This window comes from Psittacula echo (genome assembly GCF_963264785.1).
Source record: "Psittacula echo genome assembly, chromosome: 3".
Taxonomy (NCBI): Eukaryota; Metazoa; Chordata; class Aves; order Psittaciformes; family Psittacidae; genus Psittacula; species Psittacula echo.
In genome coordinates this window covers 80,992,672-81,018,803 of record NC_137736.1, presented here as the reverse complement: position 1 = coordinate 81,018,803, position 26,132 = coordinate 80,992,672, and positions in this window count along the sequence as shown.

The window sequence follows — 26,132 nt, the reverse complement described above, 5'->3', positions numbered from 1 at the left end:
ATGATATTGGAGTTGAGGAGACCTATCTAACACACGTGTCATGGTTTAACACCAGCTGGCAACTAACATCCAACCCCCTGCACACTCTGTGGGATGGGGAAGAGAACTGGGAAAAAAAAGTAAAACCTGTGGGTTGAGATAAGAACAGTTTAATAATCAAAAATAAAGTACAATATAATAATAATAATAATGAAAATGGAAATGTAAACAACAAGTAGAAAGCTATAAAACTAAAAGAACAAAAAAAAAAAACCAAACAAAACCAGTGATGCACAATACAATGAATTATACAATAAGGATTAGGAGACATCTCCCTCAGTGTGTAACTAAAGGACATATTTGCTGACTTATTGTATACCTATACTTAGAAAACTCTATGTGCTCCTCAGCAGGAAAAAAGCTGTTATTTTCTATTTCACTTTGTGATGTTTAGAAGTGCATGTGTTAGGATATGAGCACATAAGTGTCATGTAAGTGTATATATTTAAGCATGATTAATAGCAGGCAACCTGAGGCTCTTAACTAAGGTGTCTAACTCACAAAGCAGAGGGACTTATTTACCCTGGACTACCGAGGCTCAGGAAATAGGTACATAAATGTCCACACTATAGTTTGCATATTGAAGAATTTATTTCTCACCATCCCTGTTGGCATGTCATACTGCATCTTAGCTACAACAGACAGGTAAACAGATTGGAAGTGATTTTACAGTGGTTTTATGTATCCAGAGTTGAAATGAATGTCAGTGCTTGTAATAAAATGAAAGTGGCTAATACTAGTCAGCAGGCATATTTTATCATCTATAATGATGCATTTGCTTGAATTTGGGCAGTAACAAAACACCAAATAACTACAATTTGCCAATCACATCAAGGAAAAAAAATCCTTTAAATTAGAAGTTGTTGACATTCTAGGGTCACATAAACCTTTAAACTCTGCTAGGCCATAGCTCACTCAGGAAACCCGGTAGTTGGAGTCTATTTGTAATACAAAACTCATTTTGCTTAGTATCAAAAAACTATTGCTAAGCAACCGGCAAATAAGTTATAAAATAAAACTGACAACCACTGTCCACCTCGTATGGTACTTTCTGACAGTTTTTCAAGATTATTTAACTTCTCTTGCCATTTATTTGAAAGCTAAAGGAACAGTTGTTGAAAAAGCTGCCAGTCTGTTTGTTATTGTAAGAATCCTGCATTTACTTCTCTGAAAGACAAAAATTCAGGTAGCACTAAAGACTGCAATTATCGGTTGCACAGTATATGCAAGGAATACACAACAAAGATAAAGGTGTTGATTTTAAATTTTTTGTATTGGTGGTAAATAAAATAATCTCTTCTAGAAGCCATTTTAAAACTGTATTTCCTTATCACAGTGAGGTGCTGCAAGTTTTTATGGAACAAAGATACTGTTTATAACTTTTTTTGACAAGTATATAGTCACTCCTATTTTTAAATTATATCTTAAAAAGGAAGTTTTAAATGGAAAATTTTAAAAAAATCCTTTAACAAGGTTTGTAAATTGTAGATTGCAATAATTTTATTTTCTTGAAAAAAATCCACCTCAGATAACCTATGCTGAACCTATCTTTATTAATATCATTCAACTATGTTTTCAGAATGCAACTTGAAGGATTATTTGAATAGAGAATCTAGGTTACACAGCATCCTGTGGCATATTTTAAGTTATATGTTAATAGGGGAAGTGGTCCCAAGGAAAAAAATTGTTTTTCAAAAATGAGATAAAGTAGGAAAAAAAAATGGTGAAAGGTGAAATCCCACATATTCTTACCTACCAGATTGGCAGGTGGGCTGCTTTAGAACATTTTTATGACTCACCAATGTGTTATTACTACTGCCAAAGGCAGATGGATGAAAATGCCAAGCATATGTGAGTAAGGTCAATAGCAAAGATTCTAAGAGAAAGAAACTGCACTGTTCTTGTTAATATTTTTATAACACTGTGATAAAACTACAGGAAGTTGGCTTCTCAAGATAACTAGAAAGAAAAACCTGAATACAACGTCATTTTTCTGTTTTATGTTGTAAGGCTAAGTTGACCATATATTTGGTCTTCTACTTTTTTCACTGTTTTAATTTTTTTCCTTCTTCTCTTAATTAGTAGTTCTGAATAGAACTACAAGAAGAGATTTATTTATAGATCTCCATTTTCCATGTTTCAAATATACTAAATAGTCCAAAGATGGACTTGTGAAAATACACAATAGACAATTCTGGTAGAATTTTAATACTAGTTAAATTATAGCACTTTTATGACAAAACATCTTACTACAATATGGTCTCTCATTTTACCAAATTGATGTGTGTACATTTTTGCTAACTTTTTATGTCCTATGAAAATAATATGCTAATGCAGACACAGGCATATCAATACATTTATATGCCAAACCCTCACACTACAGTTAGTGAAAAATTAGGCATAGTAGTAATCTTTTAGTCTTTTTTTTTGTATTAGTATCTCAATAGGAACATTTTGGACTCCGGTTGCCTCTCCTGCTTCTTTGTAGCATTAAGACCCAAAAATAAGCCAAACATTTAAAGAACAGAGACCTCCTACTATACTTACATTTAGAGATTTCTTTATTTTGTTTTGGTTTGTTTTGGTTTGGTTTTTTACTCCAGCCCCTGAATAGCTCTTTTTTGATAGATTCACAAAGAGGGCATTACTGTTCTGGTCAAGTCTGGTGCTAGCATATTTTCATGTCTGATGTTATGATTGGGAGAGATTAGGATGTCAGAAAATCTGGTAAATTCTATAGTCAGAATTTGCCTAATAGCTCAAGTATACTATATTGTGTGTATTCATCTGATCTGTTGCAGGTAAAACTACTTTTTTTTACTTTTTTTCCACTTTTTTTCTTCTTTATTATTTTAATGACTTTGCTCTTCCATGCTCTTCTTTTTATTGATTTATTTTTGTAATGTAAGTTTCTTTTCAACAGCAGGAAGACACTTTTTGCATAAGGTTAATTATTTGTCTTGTTCAATATAAATTATGATCTCCATTACCAGCACATGAACATGCTCTTTAGCATGCAGTGTAGCCTGTTGTATACATAAAAATTTCTGGCCAGAGATCCCTTAAGTTCCTGTTCAGCTCCAGTACTTGGGTATCCTTGGCAGAAGCCAATGTGAAGGCAAGTATGCAGGGCACACATCCAGATTTTGGCCAGCTCTGGTTATAGCATACAGTTGCTCTGACTAACCCATGGAGACTAGGAGTGTTTACAAATATATTGGTTTAGACATAGCTCTGGGTCCACTCTATTGCCAAGCTTTTAAAGAATCCTTTATTCTAGTCATATGAATTGCCTTGACATAGGCTTGAGAAATACTTCAATGGTATACGTATCTGCTCTTCACTTTCCTCCTGCTTCAGGAATTACTGAAGGAAAGAATGCACCCTTGCTCTCTGACATACTGGAGAAGCATTTCAACTATTAACAAAAAAAAAAAAAGCAAAAAGCAAAAAACCAAAACCAAACCTAAAAGGTGGTAATAAGACAATAATATAATTTCTGGCCCTGTTGGATGCTAGTGGGAGAAGACACTTTAAATTAGAGCTAATACATGTTTTTCTGGTCACCAGATCTTAAGTGGAGCACCTCTAAATGAATTGTGAGTGGAGATTTGAAGAAAAATTTCTGCCATCCATCCAATCTTTCCCAGTTGCTAGCTTTGGATGTCATCTCAACAAGAATGCTGGCTGTTGGTAGCTTCCCCCAAAGTGTCCTGCTGGTCCTGGATGTCATTCTGAAACATGATGGATGTGCTCCTACACACTAATTAAATGAAACCCCTTAAATAAAAAGGGGTGGGGTGGCATGTATGTGGGTTCTTTAAGTTACAAACCTGCTTGTTAGGTCTGATCTGGATATGAAAAAATCTTGGCAAAGAAATGCAAACATTTAGAGGCACAAGGCTATCATACTACCTTTCTGGATAGGAGAAGATTTTCTTTAAGAAAACTTAACATTCTGATGGGCTTTGGTAGTCAGAAGAGGGAGATCTTGAACTATGATACAGTGTTTCTAATAGTCAGATTCCAGAGTACACCTTTATTCCTTGCATTATTAAAATTATATTATTGAATGCTTAAAATACTTGAAAGTAGCCCACTCAGTCAAAATGGTGTATCCAAGATGTTAGTGGTGCCATTGAAATGTGTAAGAACATATAAGGAAAGGGGGCAAGAACAGCAAAACCTGAAACCAAAAATTAAAGCAGAAATAACTTGTTATCTCCTATTAAATAAAAATCACATATATGCATGCAGTCTGAGATAAGGTATTAATGTATGGAAATAAAATCTTCTGTAAGATGTTGCTGAGAAAGATTATTGGATTTACATAATAATAATAATAAAAAAAAAACAAACAAAGCTTGTCACAGAATGTATGTTATTTATTTAAAATCAATCAATCAATAAATACGTAAATAAAGCTTGGTCACTTATTAAAATCCACACAAGGATATCAACATAAATACATCCATAATACAAACTGAATCTGATATTCCAGTGTCAATTGTCAGGAAGATTTTTCAAAGCCATGGATAGGACTTACGCTAATGCTACAAACATACGTACGTCACTCAAGATGGGATTTATTTACCTGCCCCAGCCATCTAGGAGTTAGGTATCTAGCTGTTGAAGCCCTGCCTATTGGCAGTATAATGAGATTATACCATTAAGGAAGGAATGATTTAACCATCCTGATGCAGGTTGAGATATGAAACATCCTTTTGGTGAATTTAATTCTTTTAATTCCTCAGACATCTAGCTTTAAATGCTTTCATTTTAGACTGGTAAATCTGACTGAATACAATGACTTTTTTTGTCATTTATTAGACAAGAACTCATCCTTAAGTTATCCAGGCCATCTACACAGGGCCATAAAACATCATAGACCTACGAGAGACGCACGTTCATCTGGTATATGAAGACAGGTCTTGGGTCTAGGGCATATCAAATAACATATGCACATCTATTGTACACCTGAATTTGGTTATCTGAAAAGAAATGTCAACATAAAGAAATGGTGAGCTTTAAAATGCCATTTATTGACAAATAAATTCCAGAAATACCTCTTTCACAGAAATTCCAGAAATACCTCTTTCACAGAACATTTTTAACCCCTATGTGTCATTCTTTACTGAAGAAATCATTAGAAGAAATCATTCAAAGAAATAAAGTGGTTTAGATACAGCAGCAATGAAGGCTAATCCTGTAAAAGATTGCATAAGCAATAAGGTCCCCAGCAGGTCAGGTGAATGATTTTTTGGTACCTGTGAGAACCCACGAACCGGCTTTTGGTCCAATAGTATCAAAAAGATGCTGACATACGGTGCAAGTCCAGAGGAGAGTCACCAAAGTAATTAGGAGGTGACACACATAACAGACAATAGGATAGTCAAAGTTTAACTGGGAATGAGTCTAGGCCATCTGAACCACTTCTGAAGTTTGCCCTTGCTTTGATCAAGAAATTAGAGCATGGGACCTCCAGAGGTGCCTTCCTATCTAAATTATTTTATATGTTGATGATTTTATGTAGACCCTGAGGGTTGATTCTGAACCTGTCAAGGTACTCATATGTCCTGGTTTATATTTCCATAATTTTCTTCCTAGTGACTGGTACAGTGTTGTGTTTTGGCATTAGTATGAGAATAATGTTGACAACACACCAGTGTTAGTTTTTATTAAGTAGTGCTTACTTAAATTAATGACTTCAGCCTCTCATGCTCTGCCAGTGAGGAGGAGCAGAAGAAGCCAGGAAGGAGCAGAGACAGGACACGTGACCCACGCTAGCCAAAGGGGTATTCTATACCACAGCACATCATGCCCAGTATATAAACTGGGGGGAGTTAGCTGGAAAGGGCTGATCACTGCTTGGGCACAGGCTGGGCATTGTTTAATGGGTGGTGAGCAATTTTAGTGTGCATCAATTGTCTTTTTATTTCTTTATTTCCTATTATTGTTATTATTGCTATTATTGTCATTGTTATTGTTTTACCTCATTTCAATTATTAAACTGTTCTTATCTCAGTCTGTGGGTTTTTACCTTTTGTTTCAGTTCTGCTCCCCATCCTACAGGGGATAGTATGGAGTGAGCAAGCGGCTGCATGGTACTCTAGTTGCTGGTTGGGGTTAAACCACAACATCATGTAGTATCTAAACATCTGCATGGCTTCTCTAATTTTTGCTATTAGAAACAGGTGAAATGATGGTTGGAATAATATCTGCCCTGTATTTTGAAGTACTTTTTCTGTTGAGAACATGCCGGATGGAGATGTTTTCTTATTTGGAAGTGCCTGAGCACAGCAGGGATGGAGAAGGCTTGCTATAATAGCTAGCTGATTTCCCAGGTAGTTCAAGTCACCATGTACTTCTGTAGGATTCATTTATATTATAGCTCTTCTTGTGCCAGTGGCAGAATCAAGACCAGACACACTAGCTTCTTTTCAGAGATGTTAGTAAAAGATTTAATTTGTTACTAGATGTGAAGTAGACATATCTTTTCTTGAAACAGAATGAATATAAGTGAAATTTCCCAAAGGAAGAGAAATACTTTAAGGTTATATATCAAAGGAGTCTTTTAAGCCCAACAAGAGATACATTTGAGTAGGAAAACGAGTGGCCATGTTAGGTCTATAATGTATGGCTAGTCTCCTGGACTAGTTTGTCATCTGTGTTATATATCACAGCCTAAAATATAGCAATATATATTACTTTAATAATGGATGATAAATAAATAAACTTTAGCAGGAAAACTAATGTTGCTAAGAAAGATATTTAAAGATACATCCCATATAATGACAAAATGTGCATAAAATTATAAAGAAAATTTAAAAATATACCTTACGTTACCAGAAAGAAAATCGTCAATGGGTTTGCTATCCTAGTGACTTGTAAAGAAATAAATAATTTCTTGTAAATAGGAACATACCTACCTAATCAGTATTCTACTAGATTTCATGAGAATCAAAAACCCTGAAAGCTTTTGTTCCTGGAGCTATCAAACTTGCACCAGATGGCCCTTTGCCATTCAGATCTGCTGAAATGACATTTATGTGATTCATTATAATATGACATCACTGGATTAATTACAGACACTACTTACTGGTAAAACATATTTTTAGCAATTAAAGCAATCTAGGAAAAATAAGGAGGCAAGTTAATAAATCTCATCAGCAATGTCTCCAGTGACCATGAAGCATAGTGTGAGAACCACTACACTAAACAGCATTAACATTTTTTCTGACCTTTTTGTTTGTACTGTAATGCTCTTTTATCCAGCATCCTCTTGATGTTATAAGGGTGATACTTCTTGCATTTCTCAAATAAAAATTCTCTATCTTGTACAGGTCTAACAATCCCTTGAAAAGTTCAAGAATGACATTTAATATACTCTATTAAGTTTGATGTCAAGGTCAAATTGCTGTGATTTTATTCTTCAGTAGTTAGATTCTGACAGTTACATATTTTAAAAATATAAATAAAAAAAAAATCAAAATAATTCCTGTTATACATCTACAGTATCTGGAGAATTTATTTTAAAAAGGACTATGTCATTCCCTTACCTACTTGCTTTCTAACATTTTTGCCACAAAAAGATTTACCAAAACCAGTCAATTTTTATACTTACTTCTCCAAAACATATTCTCTCTCTCTCTCCCTCTCATATGAGGGTGAGTGGGGGATTGGAACTACATGATCTTAAGGTCCTTTCCAACCCTAACTATTGTATGATCTTCATTATGTGCCACAGATGTGGAATGTAACAGATGAATTAGAAAAATATCATGGTAAAGTGACTTCCTATGTGACACTATCAATAAGGGATAAACCACTGAGAAGTCATTGTGAGCAATTGTGAAAGAAGTAGAGCACTTCAGAAAAATTATTCTGGTTTCTATTATTGGTTATTTGTGCACAGCAGTAGAGGTAATTGGTAAATCTCACCCACCAAGCTGGGTAAAATAAGCTCTGGAAAACTGGAAAAAGGTGTCGCGGAATGGACTCAGTCAGAGATCAATGTGATCAGACAAAGCCATTTATTCTAGAAAACTAACTCTTTATATACTATTTCTTAAAGTTGTTTTCACTAACTTGGCACATTGTGATTGGATACATGTCTGTGAGGCCCTTAACAACTAACATATAATTGGTTAAGCACAGGTGTGAGAGCCTGACCTTCAAAGTTTTCCAACAGTCCTCAATTTAGCAACTCAGTAAATTCCAGCTCCTTCTTATCTTGCTGGGATTCTCACTCCCAGTGCCTCGCTCCCATCCTCCTTCACCTTTTGTTGTTCCTTGGTTCATGTAGAACTCCACTTGGGCACTTGCTGATCTGGGCACATGGCCATTCTTTGCCAGAAAATCATCCACAAAAAGGGATAAAGATTTTTTTGTAATCCAAAGATTTCTAAATAAAGATTAACCCATAGAAGAACATGATGAGTTCTTCCTGAGCAAGATTAAATGTTCAAATCAACTTTCTGTGTTAAAATCACATTAAAATTTAAAAAGATCCAATAAATATGTACTGAATTAATTTTAAAAAATCTACAAACTAGTAGGGTATTTATATGAAGAGGGGGAGGGGAGAACTATATTCAGAAATAATATGTAAATAAAAGAAAGAACATAAAAACAAGTTTTAAACTAAATATAGGCTAAAAGAAAAAGTTATTAGTGTTGCAACATTTTGACATGTAAGCCCTTCATAATCAAGAAAGCTCTATAATAAACACTGTGCCTATCAATTTCAAAAGAAAAATAGTATAATCACTCATAGTCAGATAACATTGTATTCTCAGTCACTTCCTTACTACTCAAGAAGGATGTTTCCTTTGTGTGCAATTGAAATGAAAAAGATCCCTTAGCCTAATCATAGTCACAGAATAAGGGCTCTTTCCGTGTTTTGTTAATTATAGTTTCATAGCACGCATAATACAAAATTATAGACTGAAAGATCTAAGGGAAGATTATCTTTTCTACTAAGTCATTGATCATTGACTTATTTTCAAGAATTATGTTCATTGCCCATGGGTGGGACCCTCCTGGCAGATTTGCCCCATAGCTTGTGAATTTTTCCATGATGTCTATGCTGGTCTAGCAGTTGGATTATATGCCCATGCAGAAGAAGATATCCCAAAGGAAAATGTGAGTTTATATCAGAATCTGGGCATTTTTATACAAAGTAACTGTTACTGGAGGATTTTTCTCCCAGCAAAGATAAGATTTAGAGTGGTCATCAGTGATGTTACAGAGAAATCCCTGATTTTTCATCATTTGCTTGTTGAAGACTAAGCAATTATCACACACTTACCTTTATGTCACAGAGGTCATTATGTTTTAAGTTAGGGGGAAAGAAAATGCATCAAACCCAAGTGTTATAGATACTATATGCAGTCTTCCCATGCATCCCAAAACATCCTCATTTTTTGGTATGTTTCTTTGTATGATTATCTCATAATAGTGTACTTTTGTCTGAGTGATAAAAGTGCTGTGAGCTATTACTCCAGATTTTCTAATTTCTGTAAATTACAAATAATACATTAAAATAAAAATAATGTGTATTTATAACAAGTTATGTCAGACAACATTGACATTTCAGTATTTGAACATCTGAAGATATTTAAAAGACATGGAGTTAGGTATTGCATCATGTAAGAAAAGGAAACTATATTTTACTGCTGTGGTTTTATCTATTTTTTTACCTTTAATACCTTGAAGAGTTGGGCAAAAGAAAATTAAACATAGATACATTCAAACGTAGTATAAGGCGTTAATTTACCTTGAAAAGAAGTTAATTAATTAATCCCAATAAAGCCATATAAAAGTTACAAAATGTATTCTTTTGATACATTCAGTGTATTTAATTTTATTCGTTTTTTTAATATATTTATAAACAGAAGTAGATATACAAGTTAGCAATAAATTATGCATTTCAGTCATGTTTTTTCAGTTCCTTTGAGTTTATCTCCTCATTGGGTGTAATTTCATAGTCTTAAGGAAGTTTTTGAAGAAAAGAAACTATTAGAAAAAGAAAAAAAGAACAATTAGAGAATCCTTACATATAGGATTTTTCTTTTTCTTTTTTTTTTTTTTTTTTGGTCATGTATTAATGTTGATTTTAAATTATCATTTAGTATACATGCTAAAATAAATTGAGATGTGAGGTGTAAGGTTCGGTGACACTACTCCAGCAATTTAGCACCTTTGTAGGGTCTGTGCATGCACACCTTAAGAATATTACTCTGTTAAGCATATCAAAATTTTCAGGGATGCGGAGCCGAATGATTAGATTGTACCTTAAGTTTGAAGCTGCTATTGAATGATGCTAGAAGGCAAGAAAATAATACAGAAGACCTCAGGAAGTTAACAAACAAGGAAACAAAAAACCCTACAAAGGTCTACTTATATGTGTTGAACTGAATAAATTTCATCAATTATGCTAGTGAATACATTAATGGAAATTCAATACTGCACATACATAGTGTCTGATACTCCAGCCTTTCTAGTGGTTTTATTATTTGCAAACTGAGAGCCTTCAAGTGAGTCAGACACTTATTTTCACAAAAGGCAAAGACCATAGCAACCGTAAATTTTAAGACTGTCTTTGAATGATGTGCCTTAATGCGTTCACAATACATTTTTCATGAACAGACAACTCAAGCAGCAATATCTAAAACATTTCCCAGTTTAATGAGCATAATCAAAATGACGTCTTGAAAAATGTTCCTCCAAACAGGGAAAAGACCTTCAGTTTCAGTTTGACAAAGAAATGGCACTGTTATGATTGCCACTAAAACTATTGGATGCTGACATCTGCAATTTAATAGAAAATATTTGTATGTATATAGAATTCCTTAAAATTTAAAAAAAAAAATAAACATAATAGTAATAAAACCACAAAATAACTTTTATTCAATAGGTTTTGATGAGAAACATTTTTATATAACCTGGGGTATTTCATTAGAAAGTAGACACAAACTTTTTGGCTTTGATACATTACACAGCAGTTACACGGTACAGTTCCTTCATCTCATGCTTCTGTTCTTTTCACCCATCAGCTCTTTTATTTGGTTAATGAAAAGGTAGTTTGAAGTGGTAATGGATAAAGTATTAAATATGAGAAATATGGGGTTTTTTTTCCAATAAAATTAAAAAAAAAAAAAAAGAACAAAATAGTTCAGCAATACCTTTAAAAAAGCATCAAGTAACCATAAAGTATCTTATTAAAAAAGTAAATTTTATCTTTTCTAAGAAAGAAATACAGCATGTAAATGCCAATGAAAAATGTGCCTGAATGTTACTTAGAATGATTGTATGTTTTCTGGTAATAAAGATGTTTTTTTAAACTGTTGTTACACAACCACTGTTCTACTAACTTCAAATTATTCTTCTTGACATTGGCTGTTGTGAATAAGGGAAGAACTGGTTGCAGAAACATCATATGTCAAGAAACCATCCTTTGGTATGCATGATTTTAGAATTATTCATGATTACACAGAAATATTTTAAAGGAAAACTTTTAAAATCTAAGCTGGGCTTTACTTAAGTCCTATTTCTAAGTGAGATGATTAAACCTGTTTCTAATTTATTGGTCCATTAGTCTTCTGAAACAGTAGGAGGAATAAATACAAGTTTGTAATATGTACGAGGTAAGATATTCTTGAAAAGTAGGAGACCAGTAAGTAATGACAAAGTAATAAATGCATGTTCCTTTATCTACTAGAGTATTCCTTAGGGTAATACTCTTAGAAGAAAATTTGAATATGATAAAATAAGTCTTGCAGCAATATTATCAGTTAAATGGTTGACACCAGTCATTCTGATATTTTACTTAAACCTGCAGAGTTTGCTTCTTGAGCTACCCTGGCAGCCAAGCTTCCGGAGAAGAAAAAAAAAAGTACTACAAGATTACCAGATGTAAGAGTAAAAACCTACTTTATGTAGTAAGGTTGTAGACCTGGGATAAGACTGATTGAACTGTGATTTTGAGCAGCTTTAGGTGTCTTCTGTTACGGATATCCAAATACTTTGCAGTAACATGGAACCATAAAAGCAGTTTTACCTCTTTGATGTGACTATACATAAGATAACCACAGATTCTTCTATGAATCTGCTCTTCAATTAGCATGTCATGAGCTAGATGAGTAAAATAGATCTTTTTGATCATGGAAGGTTTGATATATTGCATCAGGAAAGTGATATCTAGAGTAAGTTCACACACAATTTTTTAATTATAAACTTATTCAACTTAAAGTATTTTCCAAAATCCATTACACTTCTTCTAAGCACAGCCTTTGAAAGGGTATACCCTGGGCCTTACACAGTGTTTTCATAATTTGTCAGCAATAATGGGAAAACATTCACTCTTTAAATTTATAAAAAAATTCATAAAACGATTTTTTAAAATTTTTACTAAATCTGTGCTTTTAAATACAGTTGTCTGGCTATGCATTTTCTTAATTGATCACTGATATTTCAATACTCCATCTGCATTTTTATTTAAATTATATCATTATGCTTGTAAAAACACTGATATAAAATTACACCAAGTAGAAACTAGGATCACTAAAGTAAATTAAAAGTAGGCACAAGACAAAGTTAAACAAAAAGATTCAAATACATTAACTCATAACGGATATAATCATGATGATATTATGATATTATGATAATCATAATGGATACTTAAGTCACTGCAAAGTTAGGTGTCTCTTGTCATACAGTAATTAATCATTCTAAATCCTAGAACTCACCTTGGGGACATTTTGGGGACAGGTAAGAAGACATTGATAAAATAGCGCAGAAAGAGACAATGTATGCAAATGGCTAAACTTCAGATACAGTAGGCAGCAAGACACAAAGAAGCTTCTTAATAATGTACATTCACAGGTGACAGCAAGCCAAAGCAATCACATTGTCTTTATGACAACTTCAAAACATTTAAGGTCTCCTGGTAAGTGGGGAAAAGCTTTATTTGTTGGGTTTTGATTTGTTTGCTTTAATGTTTTCTTCATAAATAATGGTGTAAGTGGTATGTTCTAGCACTTATTACGGGCATTTCTCCCTGTTGGTACTGAATCCTATATATGCCAAATAATACTGGCAAGTTTTCTCTCACCAGGGACTGAGTTCAGACATAAACTTGGCCTTTTAGTGTCTATTTCAAATAACCTAATATAAGGATATTTGTAACAATATGCAACTATTTATATAGTTGTCGTGGTTTAAGCCCCAGCTGTAAATTAGAACAATTTGTATATGTACTGACTGCTACTGCTGAACCCAGGACAATAGTTAAATACATGTGTATATGTAAATACAACTAAAGTTTGTTATATATATGTATATATGTGTATAGTTATATACTTGTGTGTATTTAAAGTATATAATTATAATATATATATAGTATATAATTAATATAGTATACAATTAAGAGAGTCTGTGGGTGAGAATTAAGGGGCAGGATGGCAGGGGCGATACTGTTGTGGGTGTCTGTTACAGGCCACCAGATCAGGGTGAGGAAGTTGACGAGGCCTTCTACAGGCAGCTGAGAGCGGCCTCACAGTCACAGGCCGTGGTCGTCGTGGGGGATTTTAACTTCCCTGATGTTTGCTGGAAGGACTACTCAGCAACCCAGGCACAGTCCAGGAGGTTCCTCCAGTGTATGGATGATAACTTCCTCATGCAAATGGTGGATGAGCCAACCAGGAGAGGAGCGCTGCTGGATCTCATCCTCACTAACAAGGAGGGGCTGGTCGAAGCAGTAAAGGTTGAGGGCTGCCTTGGTTGCAGTGACCACGAGATGGTGGAATTCAGGATCTTGTGTGGTGGGACCAGTAGAATAGCAAGTAGAATTGCAACCCTGGACTTTAGCAGGGCAAACTTTGGCCTTTTCAAGCAATTGCTAGGGGAAATCCCATGGGCAAGGCTGCTTGAAGGTAAAGGGGCCCAAGATAGTTGGTTGGCACTCAAGGATTGCTTATTCTGAGCTCAAAAGCAGAGCATCCCGACATGTAGGAAGTCAAGGAAGAGGACCAGGAGACCTGCGTGGCTAAATAAGGAACTGCTGGGTATGCTCAAGTGGAAGAGGAGAGTTTACAGGTCATGGAAGGAGGGGCTGGCCACTTGGGAGGAATATAAGGCTGCTGCTAGAGGAGGTAGGAAGGCAGCTAGGATGGCTAAGGCCTCCTTAGAATTAAATCTGGCAAGAGGGGTCAAGGACAGCAGAAAGAGCTTTTTCAAATACATGGCTGATAAAACTAACACCAGAGGCAAGGTTGGCCCACTGGTGAACGGGATGGGTGCCCTGGTGACAGAAGATACAGAGATGGCGGAGTTACTGAATGCCTTCTTTGTCTCTGTCTACTCTGCCAGAGGCAGTCCTGAAGAGCCCTGTACTCCTGAGACCTCAGATGAAGTCAGGTCAACGGAGCAGTTTGCCTTAGTTGATGAGGAATGGGTTAGAGACCAGTTGAGCAATCTGGGCATCCATAAATCCATGGGTCCAGATGGGATGCACCCGCGGGTGCTGAGGGAACTGGCGGAAGTCATTGCTAGACCACTCTCCATCATCTTTACCAAGTCTTGGGAAACGGGAGAGGTGCCTGAGGACTGGAGGAAAGCAAATATCACTCCAGTCTTCAAAAAGGGCAAGAAGGAGGACCCGGGTAACTATAGACTGGTCAGCCTCACCTCCATCCCTGGGAAAGTGATGGAACACCTTATCCTTGGTGCCATCTTAAGGCATATCAAGGATAAGAGGCTTATGAGGGGCAGTCAACGTGGCTTTACCAAGGGGAAGTCATGCTTGACCAACCTCATAGCCTTTTATGAGGAAATAACATGGTGGATGGACAATGGCAGAGCGTTTGATGTGGTCTACCTTGACTTCAGCAAAGCATTTGACACAGTCTCCCACAGCATCCTCATAGCTAAACTGAGGAAGTGTGGTCTGGATGATCAGGTAGTGAGGTGGACCGCGAACTGGCTGAAGGAGAGAAGCCAGGGAGTTGTAGTCTATGACGCGGAATCTAGTTGGAGGCCTGTATCTAGTGGAGTGCATCAAGGGTCAGTAATGGGACCAGTATTATTTAATATATTCATCAATGATTTAGATGAGGGAATTGAGTGTACTATCAGCAAGTTTGCTGATGACACTAAGCTGGGAGGAGTGGCTGACACGCCAGAAGGCTGTGCTGCCATCCAGCGAGACCTGGACAGGCTGGAGAGTTGGGCAGGGAATAACTTGATGAAATATAACAAGGGAAAGTGTAGAGTCCTGCATCTGGGCAGGAACAAACCTAGATTCCAGTATAGCTTGGGGAACGACCTGTTAGAGAGTAGTGTAGGGGAGAGGGACCTGGGGGTCCTAGTGGATGGCAGGATGACCATGAGCCAACACTGTGCCCTTGTGGCCAAGAAGGCCAATGGCATCCTGGGGTGTATTAGAAGGGGGGTGGTCAGTAGGTCGAGAGAGGTCCTCCTTCCCCTCTACTCGGCCCTGGTGAGACCGCATCTGGAATGTTGTGTCCAGTTCTGGGCCCCTCAGTTCAAGAAGGACAGGGAGCTGCTGGAGAGAGTCCAGAGCAGGGCAACTAAGATGATTAAGGGAGTGGAGCATCTCCCTTATGAGGAAAGGCTGAGGGAGCTGGGTCTCTATAGTTTGGAGGAGACTGAGGGGTGACCTTATTAGTGTATATAAATATATAAAGGGGGAGTGTCACAAGGATGGAGCCAGGCTCTTCTCAGTGGCAAACAATGATAGGACAAGGGGTAATAGGTACAAACTGGAACACAAGAGGTTCCACTTAAACTTGAGAAGAAACTTCTTCTCAGTGAGGGTGACGGAACACTGGAACAGGCTGTCCAGGGGGGTTGTGGAGTCTCCTTCTCTGGAGACATTCAAAACCCGCCTGGACACATTCCTGTGTAACCTTATCTAGGTGTTCCTGCTCCGGCAGGTGGATTGGACTAGATGACCTTTTGAGGTCCCTTCCAATCTCTAGCATACTATGTAATTAAACTTGCCAGTTTTCAGTATGCAAAGGAGTTTGGTACTCCCTTAAGCACTGATAACACTGGTCTGAAACTACTTACACCAGTAAACCCATAAACTTTAAATTTAATAACATCATAAATACATTCTGTTTAAGTTATTACAGAAGTTAACTAACACAAAATGGGAGGTAAGTAGCACAATGACCTTGAAAATACTGATTTGGAGCTGCAACAAAAAAACCACAAAACCCCACCAAACCTAAGACGTCACATGAAACAGTCTAAAGAGTTTCTGCAGTCTCATCTTATAGTTTAAAAAGGATTCTTACATATTAGGTCAAAAAAAAAAGGTTGAATATGTGGTATCTAGTTAACTTTAAGCTGTCTGTTTAAAAAGGTTGGAACACCTTTGGAGTATCAATTAAATGGTTCCTCTGTCAAGAGCTACTGGGAAAATGGTTATCAGAACAAACTTTGAAGTAAAAAGATGTGATTTAATTTTTATTAAGCAAAAGGAAAATATTTTATTTGTCTGTAATCTCAAGGAGTAGATATTTACTGAGTCAGCCTATTAATTAGCTATGTTTACCAAGGGATCATGTATGCAGCTGAAGAAATGACCAGCTGTAATTGGTCTATACCTCGGGGGAGCCAGGGACAATCCTTGTTAGACTACAATGACACAAATCTGGATCCTGACCAGCTGGAGCAGACTTTCCTCTTGCAATATGCTCATATTTCCCTGCTGAGAAGCCTTCTGCCAGAACAGGCCCCTGTCAAAGTTCTTGATGTGACTTGTCCATCACCATCATGAACCAACATTTTATTTTGCAACAGGTTTGTGATAAGAATTAGTTACTTATCTGCTTCCAGATTTAATGAAGAATGATATGCATAATAATTTAAAATCAAATTGGATTCAAATTAGTTTGCTTAGGGAGCTTCAAAACAGAATTTTGTGTTTCTTATAATACTGTCTTGTATATGTCACATACCTACCTTAAAGAGAAACTTCAGGCCAGATTCTGAAAGAGGCAGACTGCATTTGTCACACATAAAATATTTTTTATGCCAATAGAAAAGTGTTATTAAAATATCAAGAGAGAAAAATCACATAATAGCCAATAAAACCATCAACTGAATGTTATTTTTCACAAAAAAAAAACCCACCAAAACCCAACAGACAAACAAAAAAACCAATTGGTAACTACTTAAAGATGTGTACCTTCAAAATACCATTTTCTATTTAGAAATCTGCTTGCTACAAATTATTCCTATTTCCAGATGTCCCCATATCTCTGGCTAGATTAATTTATCACCAGTTTCTCTTACGATCATGCTAAACAAAATGAAATTTGTAACACAATCTCTTACTTTCTTTCACTTTATTGAGAAAATGATATAAAATCTTAACTTTCCACATATAGTGCTAATGAGCATTTAGACATCCTTTGTTAGACACCAGGAAGCACTAATTAAATTTTGTGGGCTTTTGTTGTTGTTTGTTTGTTTGTTTGTTTGTTTTGGTTTTTGTTTTGTTTTCTTTCTTTCTTTCTTTCTTTTTTTTTTTCTTTTTTTTTTTGGCCAGAACTTAATTTCTCTTCCCAAATTAGAAATAATTGTGTTGTTGTTACCTTCCTTCTTCTAAAATTGTTTACATGTGATTGATATTGCAGTTCCCAATGCTGTACATGGTATTTTGATTTAATCAGATTATTTTCTTATCTTCTTTCATTTATTCTCTCCTTCAGTTTTTTTTTCTTTCCTGCCTGTGCCTTTAAATATGCAGGTTTTGTGGTTTGGTTCCCCTCATCCCCCTTGAATGTTTCTTTTCTTTAATTCTATAGATGGCTGTAAAAACTGCGTGGTCAAGAGGTCCTGTCTTAGTAATATTTACAAGGTAAAGTAAAGGAAAAAGGGAAAGAGTTTAATGGGACATTTTCCTCTTGTCATGCTTCTCCACTGCTAGGACACAGCATCCAATTTTATGTGCTGTACGTCACCTGAAAGTTCCAGACCTTAGTAGTCACTCAAATTCCTTCCTAATATCACAGGGAAATTGTGGGTGTAGTGGCTGCAAGAACTGTGATATTTAATCTAACATTCATTTACTAAGCAGGGTGAGTAGTGAGTGGAGAATTATTTCTTATTTTTAATTTCCGTTCCATCTTATACATACAGTCTCTCTCGCTTTCATCTTCTCTTTCCCCATCCCCGCCTCAGTTGCCTCCCCAGCTCCTCCCATTGGGGTTGGACCTGCACTGTGGATCCAGGGGAACCAGACACTCTCTCTGACAAGTGAGTGCGACCAGGTCCCAATCTCACACACGGCTTTTCCACCTTGGGCTTCATCTTCAGTGTGGAGTGGAAAGTCTATGGAGTTTTCACAGCAAGGGGCGATTGTCTTCAGTACTTATTGGCTTCTGACTTAGACTACTGAAGCAAGTCTTGGAGGTTACTAACTCCCAGGACAAATTCTTTATCTAAGACCAATTAATGGTTGTTATTGGGACTCATATCGCTCTCTTGGGAGGGCTAGGGATTCCTGTCACTCTCAGACTCTCTTGTCTCCGAATCTGCAACAAGGCTGTGAAGCTGACAACAGTTACAAAGTAACAAAGTAACAGTTACAAAAGTAACCAAGTTCACTTGTGCTTCTCTGCTTGCAAGCTGATACTGGATTAATCTAGTAACTTTAAACTGGGCAGTTGTACTCCCAGCCTCACTTGCCTCAGCAGTGCTTTCAGATATGCATGACCCCATGGTATCAAAGTACCACACCCTCTGCTTATTCTGCCTCAAACAGCTTACTAAATTTCCCAGCCTTTTTCCACTGTAACCTATTGGCCTCTACTAGATGTCTATGCATCATCAGAGCCTAAGTATGTTACTGTTATAAAAAATAATCTCATGTTTAGGTTTGGGGAACCCCACACAAAGACATGTCTTCCACCGTACTGTAACTTTTCCAGTCTTCAATATGGCTCATTTTGACTGACTTGCAGCCTCTTCTGATTTTCAGTTGCAAGTATTTGTGAAAGAGAATACTTATTAGTCTGAGTGTTCAGCCAAATGACAAACATGTAGCTGGGATTCATTTAATTACATATATGCATTTCAGGTGGAAAAAAAAGTATTAAATTACATAGCTGGAATATCAGCTTTTGAATATAGAACACCTAAGAAGAACAATTAACTAGCAAGACATAGGGTGCTTGTTTTGTGTTTTGTTTTGTTCTTTCACATAAAACCCTTGTCAGGTAAAGACAAACATTTGAAAGCAAAATATTCATAACAGATTCTGCCAACAGAAACAGGAACAAATTAAATAATCAGATTGAATGTAACAATTTTTTTTTTCAGCTATAATCCATAATGATAATGATTTCAAGAATAGCAATCAGAGATCCAAATTATAGGTTTAAATAAACAAACAAAAAAAAAACCAAAGAACTTTAGAATGCCACTTTGTCTTGTACAGAAAATCTATCTTTTAATTTCCAGGGTATTTCTGTGTACATTTTAAAATAATTATAGCAGATTAAAAAAAAAAAAAAAAAAAAAAAAACAAAAACAAACCACAAAACACAAAAAACCAAACAAAAAAAAAAAAAAATCCCAAACCCCACAGATGTAAACGTATCTGTAAGTGAGATCTCAGAAGTTTCAGAACAGCATGAAAAATGCAGCAATAGACAAATCAAACAACTTGGTAACTACATCCTTCTTTACCCTTTTCTCACTTTAGAATAAAACCCAAACATTTTAAAGAAAGCTTCATTATTTTGGTAATCTTAAAACTGTCACACAATAGATCAATTCACTGGACTCCAAATAAATCACAATGGTGATGAAAAATTGTTTTGGAATACATAAATCACAGAGTTATTCAAATTTGAAGGGATCTGTCAGGAGTTGAACCTCCTGCTCAAAACATGGTTGACACTGAATGTAGACCAGTTGCTCAGGGCTTTGTGCAACACTTCTACTTCAATGAACAACCAAAGGCCTAAAACAGATAGAGCTTCAAAAGACTGAAGAAAATTCTCAAAATATCTATTTATTATTCTTAATATATAATTTTCCTAAGAGTTATAGTTGAGTGGTGTTTCAAATATGTTTCATTTCAAATAAAAATGTGTCTAATTTTACAAACAAAGGTTAAAGACATGTCAGTGACTTCTGTAAAACTGTAGAAAGAGAAAACAAGCGGTCACGAAGAACGACCTAATATCTGAAATGGAGATGTCATGAAGAATGACTCTATGCAATGACAAATGAATGAGATGGCAAAACATGAAAGGAGGATAACACAAATACTTAAATACAACTATAAATTATAGAGTAATACAATCAGGAATACAATTTTTGTGCCCATCTTTACTGCTGTTTTATGGTTTGCTGCTCTTGTGTATGTAGTTTTTTTTTTTTATCATTTGTATACATTGCTGTTCACTGTGTTCCCTTTAGTGAGAAATATGTTTCAGTATAACACTCCTTAATACCGTGATGTGACAAGCGGTTTATTATGTTTCTAGAAAGAGGGAGAAATCAAAGAGCATTCACTGGCTGAAACCAAATGTTGTACTTAAGGAAACATTTTATGATACAGTAAAGATTTTTGCTTGTTTGTTTAAATTGTACATAAAATCTTAAATCCTGTAGATTGTTGTTTGCACAGGGTAAGGTAAATACCTTCTGCTCAGCATTAAAGAGCCAGCATCCCACTGTTCTCATCTGTATCTGTTAAAAGAAAGGTGCAAGACATCCGTATACCAATAAGGCTCCCATGATAGCTTCAGTTTGACTGTATGAATTGATAGAAGCTTTCCTGAGTTGCAAACAACTTTTTGTTGAACGTATTTTGGCAGGAAGATAACATCTTGTCATGCAGATGTGTCACATCATATTATACTGTAAAATGTAATATTCTAGAAAAAAGTGCTCACATGAAATCTTACCTTCCTACTTAAATTAGACAATGCTAAAAGACAAATCCCAGTGTCAGGCCTTAGGCACGCCATGTCTCCCAAGCGTGTGTTTGTCTGTGCTCAAGACTACTAGACACAGTGCAGCTGTGCAACCACAATCAGGTGGTTGAGAAGGTCTGGATGAGAAGGAGCTGCAACAAACCTGTCTGGCACCTTCCCTGCTTTGTGTGGAAGCATTTCCGTACAGGTACTCTGTGTCATGGACAGAGTTTGGCTGCAGCTGTGCCTTCTTGATCCTCAGCCTGGCCCTGGCCTTGGTCTTGCTCCACAGCCATAGACTCCCTGCATTGCCTCAGGACTACAGTCACTGAGGACTTGCCTAGCCATCAGGCACACTGGTTCCTACCCCTGGCCATTCCTTCTCTCCTAGTCAGATACTGTGTTAGTGTGCCCCTCAGCAAGCTACTGCTCTGCTGATTCCCTTACCCTCAGCTCCCAGCTTCCTGACCAACCTCACTGTTCCTTGACATCTAAGATAATGTGCAGGTTCTATCTTTAAAATATATTAAAATATATATCTATAAAAAAAGAATAATAGTCTAATATCAAAGCTTCTAAGTTGAAGATTAGAACTGATAATTAACAATAATTTTACATTTCCATGAGAGGAAAACCACTCTGTAGTAATAATTTTGTTTGTAACTTATGGGAAAAGTATTTTTAGGATTTTTAGGATTTTTAAGATTTTTAAGATTAGAAACCATTGATGCAGAACCACTCAACTAATATCCCCAAATACCTTCATCTTGCTACATAAGCAAGGCTTACTTACTGGAAAATGAAGAATAAAGATGACAGAAAATGATGTGCTGATTCTGGGCAAATCATTCTGGACAAATTTGGTGACCTTCTGTGATGTAGTTACAGTGCTGGGAAGAGTGACTGATGTCATTTATCTGGACTTTTGCAAAGCATTTGACACTGTCCTACACAACATCATTGTATCGAAACTGGAGAGGCATGGATTTGAGAGGTGGACCACCCAGTGGGTAAGGCATTGGCTGGATGGTCATTACTCAAAGAGTTTTGGTCAGTGGATGAATAGCCATTCTTAGTGTCTAGATGACAACTAATTCAGTATGTGCATCTTATCTAAGCCATGTATTGTAGATGATAAATTATGAAAAGAGACAGGGCATGCAAGGCAGATGTTTTGAATAACTTTCTCCTTGAATGAATCTGAAAGTGGTATATGCCAGTTGTTCCAGAGTTCTTTTTGCATTAAGGCTTTCTGGTTTTCTTTTCTAGAAGATTTTGAACATGCAGAGCTGTTCTTCTGTCAAGGAGAGGAAAGCAATTTATTCTATACTGTTCTCTTACTAATGCAACATAGAAGATGCCTTGTTTTATTACATCACATTGATCAGATCACCTACGCCATCTGGTTTAAATGGCCTACCTAGGTTATTGATTACACTAACTGTTTCTATCACTGTCTCAGTTAATACTGAAATTTAGGGTTAATTTTATCAAGTTGCTAGTACTAAAAGTTAGCATATAAACCCTTTAGATTTATTCTGTTTATTCTAGGGTTTTATATATTATGTTGGAAAAAGTAAAGGTTGGTCTCTCAGCCTCATCTCATAAGCCAAGTGTTTAAGTCCTGACCATTCTAACGGTTTATTGATATCTTTTCTGCACACTACACAGTAATTAGACATGGTATAATCAGCCCTGAGTAAAGGAATGAACAATTGCTTCCCTGGACCTGCTGCCTGTGCTTCCACTAATGTTGCTGGCTGTCTTTGACTCTAGGCACACTGTTGGCTCAAGTTCAGTTCACTGGACCCCAGGGACCCAGGACCTATTTTTGCCAGAGCTGCTCCCTAGTCTGTCAGTGCCTCATCTGTAGAGCTGCCAGGGGGTCTTCCTTACTTGGGGCAGGACTTTGCATTTTGAGAAGCTGAGTTTCGTGAGGTTTCTCTCAGCCCATTTCTCCAGTCTCTCTAGGTCCCTCTGCATGACAGCCTGTGGATGACCTCTTGTGTATTAACTGGTTCCATAACCAGACATATTTAGTGTCATCTTCATGAAAATTAACCAAAGCTTTTTTATAGAATCATAGAATAGTTAGGGTTGGAAAGGACCTTAAGATCATCTAGTTCCAACCCCCCTGCCATGGACAGGGACACCTCACACTAAACCATGCCACCCAAGGCCTCATCCAACCTGGCCTTGAACACCGCCAAGGATGGAGCATTCACAACCTCCCTAGGCAACCTATTCCAGTGCATCACCATCCCCACAGAAAAGAATTTCTTCCTTATATTCAATCTAAACTTCCCCTGTTTAAGTTTCAACCCGTCACCCCTTGTCCTGTCACTACAGTCCCTAAAGAAGAGTCCCTCCCCAGCATCCTTGTAGGCCCCCTTCAGATACTGGAAGGCTGCTATGAAGTCTCCACGCAGCCTTCTCTTCTCCAGGCTGAGCAGCCCCAACTTTCTCAGCCTATCTTCATAGGGGAGGTGCTCCAGTCCCCTGATCATCCTCGTGGCCCTCCTCTGGACTTGTTCCAACAGTTCCATGTCCTTTTTATGTTGAAGACACCAGAACTGCACACAATACTCCAAGTGAGGTCTCACAAGAGCAGAGTAGAGGGGCAGGATCACCTGGTCACGCTCCTCTTGATGCAGCCCAGGATACAGTTGGCTTTCTGGGCTGCGAGCGCACACTGCCGGCTCATGTTCATTTTTCATCAACCAACACCCCCAAGTCCTTCTCTGCAGGGCTGCTCTGAATCTTTTCTCTGCCCAACCTGTAGCTGTGCCTGGGATTGCTCCCACCCAGGTGTAGGACCTTGCACTTGGCATGGTTAAACTTCATAAGGTTGGCATCAGCCCACCCCACAAGCATGTCAAAAAGATGGCATCCCTTCCCTCCGGCGTATCAACCGAACCACACAGCTTGGTGTCATTGGCAAACTTGCTGAGGGTGCACTCAATCCCACTGTCCATGTCACCAAGAAAGATGTTGAACAAGACTGGTCCCAGCACCGATCCATGAAGTACATATGTGTAAAAGGACCTTTAATTAAATTTTCAGGCTTCAAACATAAATGTTTAACACTGTGAGTACTCAGATATTCACATGGAGAAAGAACTTTTGGTATATTAAGAACTGTAATAGTCACCCCAAAACAACCCTACAATAAAACAACCAACCTCACACACACACCCAAACAGAAAAGTTATCCCCACTCATTAGGCTATACATTCATTATTTCAGGCTTGTACTTAAGGATTGGAAGTGAGAGTTAGACTTCTCCTTCTGACAGTATCTAATGCTCTCGTAGAGGCTTGACTTCTTTGCTGAGGTATGGCAAAGAGTCCCTAAGACAGATTATTACACAAAAAGTACTTGAGGTGTCATAAAACTCCCACAAAAATAATTACATTTTGCCCGGAATAAAGTGAAGAGTAAATGGCATTCTTCAATGGTTGTCTATGTAAAGTAAATTTTAGTATCTCTGGAAGATACCTTACACATTTTCCACTACCTTATACCATTTGCTTGTAGCAAAACTGTAAAAATATTAGCATACTGGTGGCTTTATACAATTAACATTACTTGTGTCCGGTTTTCTGGTCTCGGATAAAGACATGGATGGCGGCAAGGCAATGTGTTTGTTCAGACTATCAACAAGTGTTCAATTAGCGATTTCTAGTGTGTGAATATCCTGCCATTAAAAATGGGTTCTTACTTTTATCTGCTGTCACAGAGACCTTAAAAGATCATAAAGAGTTAATAAGTTTTCATCAATATGCATCCTAAATTGAGTTTGAAACAAATGACAATCATAATAAAACTTCTCCAACAAGCATGAAGAATGACTCAGCCACCAGTTTTCAAAGTATACTTGCTGACTTTTTTTGAGAATAACCTTTGACTTAGAGACATTTGAGGTCAATAATATATTTCTAACCAAGAATTCACAGAATAAAGACAAGAGCTCACTTTCTCCTGTCAAATGTAAATTGTGCAGTCATCTTTTGAAAGAGGGATGCAATATTTTCTGTATCATAACCGGTATATATCGACAAAACCTGAAAAATCAGGAATAAGAAGGAAGGAAGTTTGCTGTTTTTCCTAGCTCCTACTGAACTGCTTTTCTTAATAGAAGGACACAGCAGACTTTGTTTTTAAGGCTTCGTTTGTTTTGTAGAGGCAAAGTTCAACTGACATTCCAGATTCTCTTTAAAATTATTTCAATAGGGAACTTTTCATGTTGAATTCATGCCATGTCTATAAGCATGATACGATTTTATTGTAAACATTCTCTTATCTTTTTAATGTCAATTCAAAGCTTAGCTCTTTTTTGTTACTCATTGTCCAGTTATTATGGGGTTGTTAGGGGTGATTGTAAGGTAGTAAGTGGCATGCCATAAGTAATTCCCATTACATTTAAAAAGTTATGCACTGTAAAGCTGTTTGACCTATTTTAAATTTTGTTTTATTTTTTTTCAGAATCAAAACAGTGTTATTTCTAAGATTATCAGTCTTCACTGTATTCTCACTTTCTTGTCAACAAGTCAGTGTACAAGATCTGAAGTAAAGTTTCACACTTTTATTCTGCAATATACTTTTCAGGCTTGTAGTATTGTAACGAAGACAGAAGTGCTAGAGGTTTGACAAGGTACTCCTAATCCATTTCCTTTAAAAAGGTTAACCTTTTAGCTTGCTGTCTTCTAATATGGCTACTCCAAAGGCACATTGCATACTTAAGAAACAGCGCAACGTTATGGTTATTGATAAATTAATACCAATAATGACCATTATTTTCACCTGATTTAAGTCTTTATGCTTTGTTATGTTATTTGCAAGGCAAATTAAGAGGGAGAAGGAATTAGATTTTGTTATAATTCCAATTTGAGAAACTGGAAAAATTAATCATACCAAGGAAAAATCCCCTTATTTTATAAAAGAAGCAGCATATAAAGCATTAATTTTGATGAATGCATAGCTAGAGAGATTCTGACTTACATTCCATATGCCTTGTCAGTAAGATACATACTTCAATAGCTAAAAATGCAGTGTATGTTAGTTTCATCTCAGTGTAATGAAATCTGTTTTGTTGATGACAATTTATTTGATAGGAGACAAATGACAGTA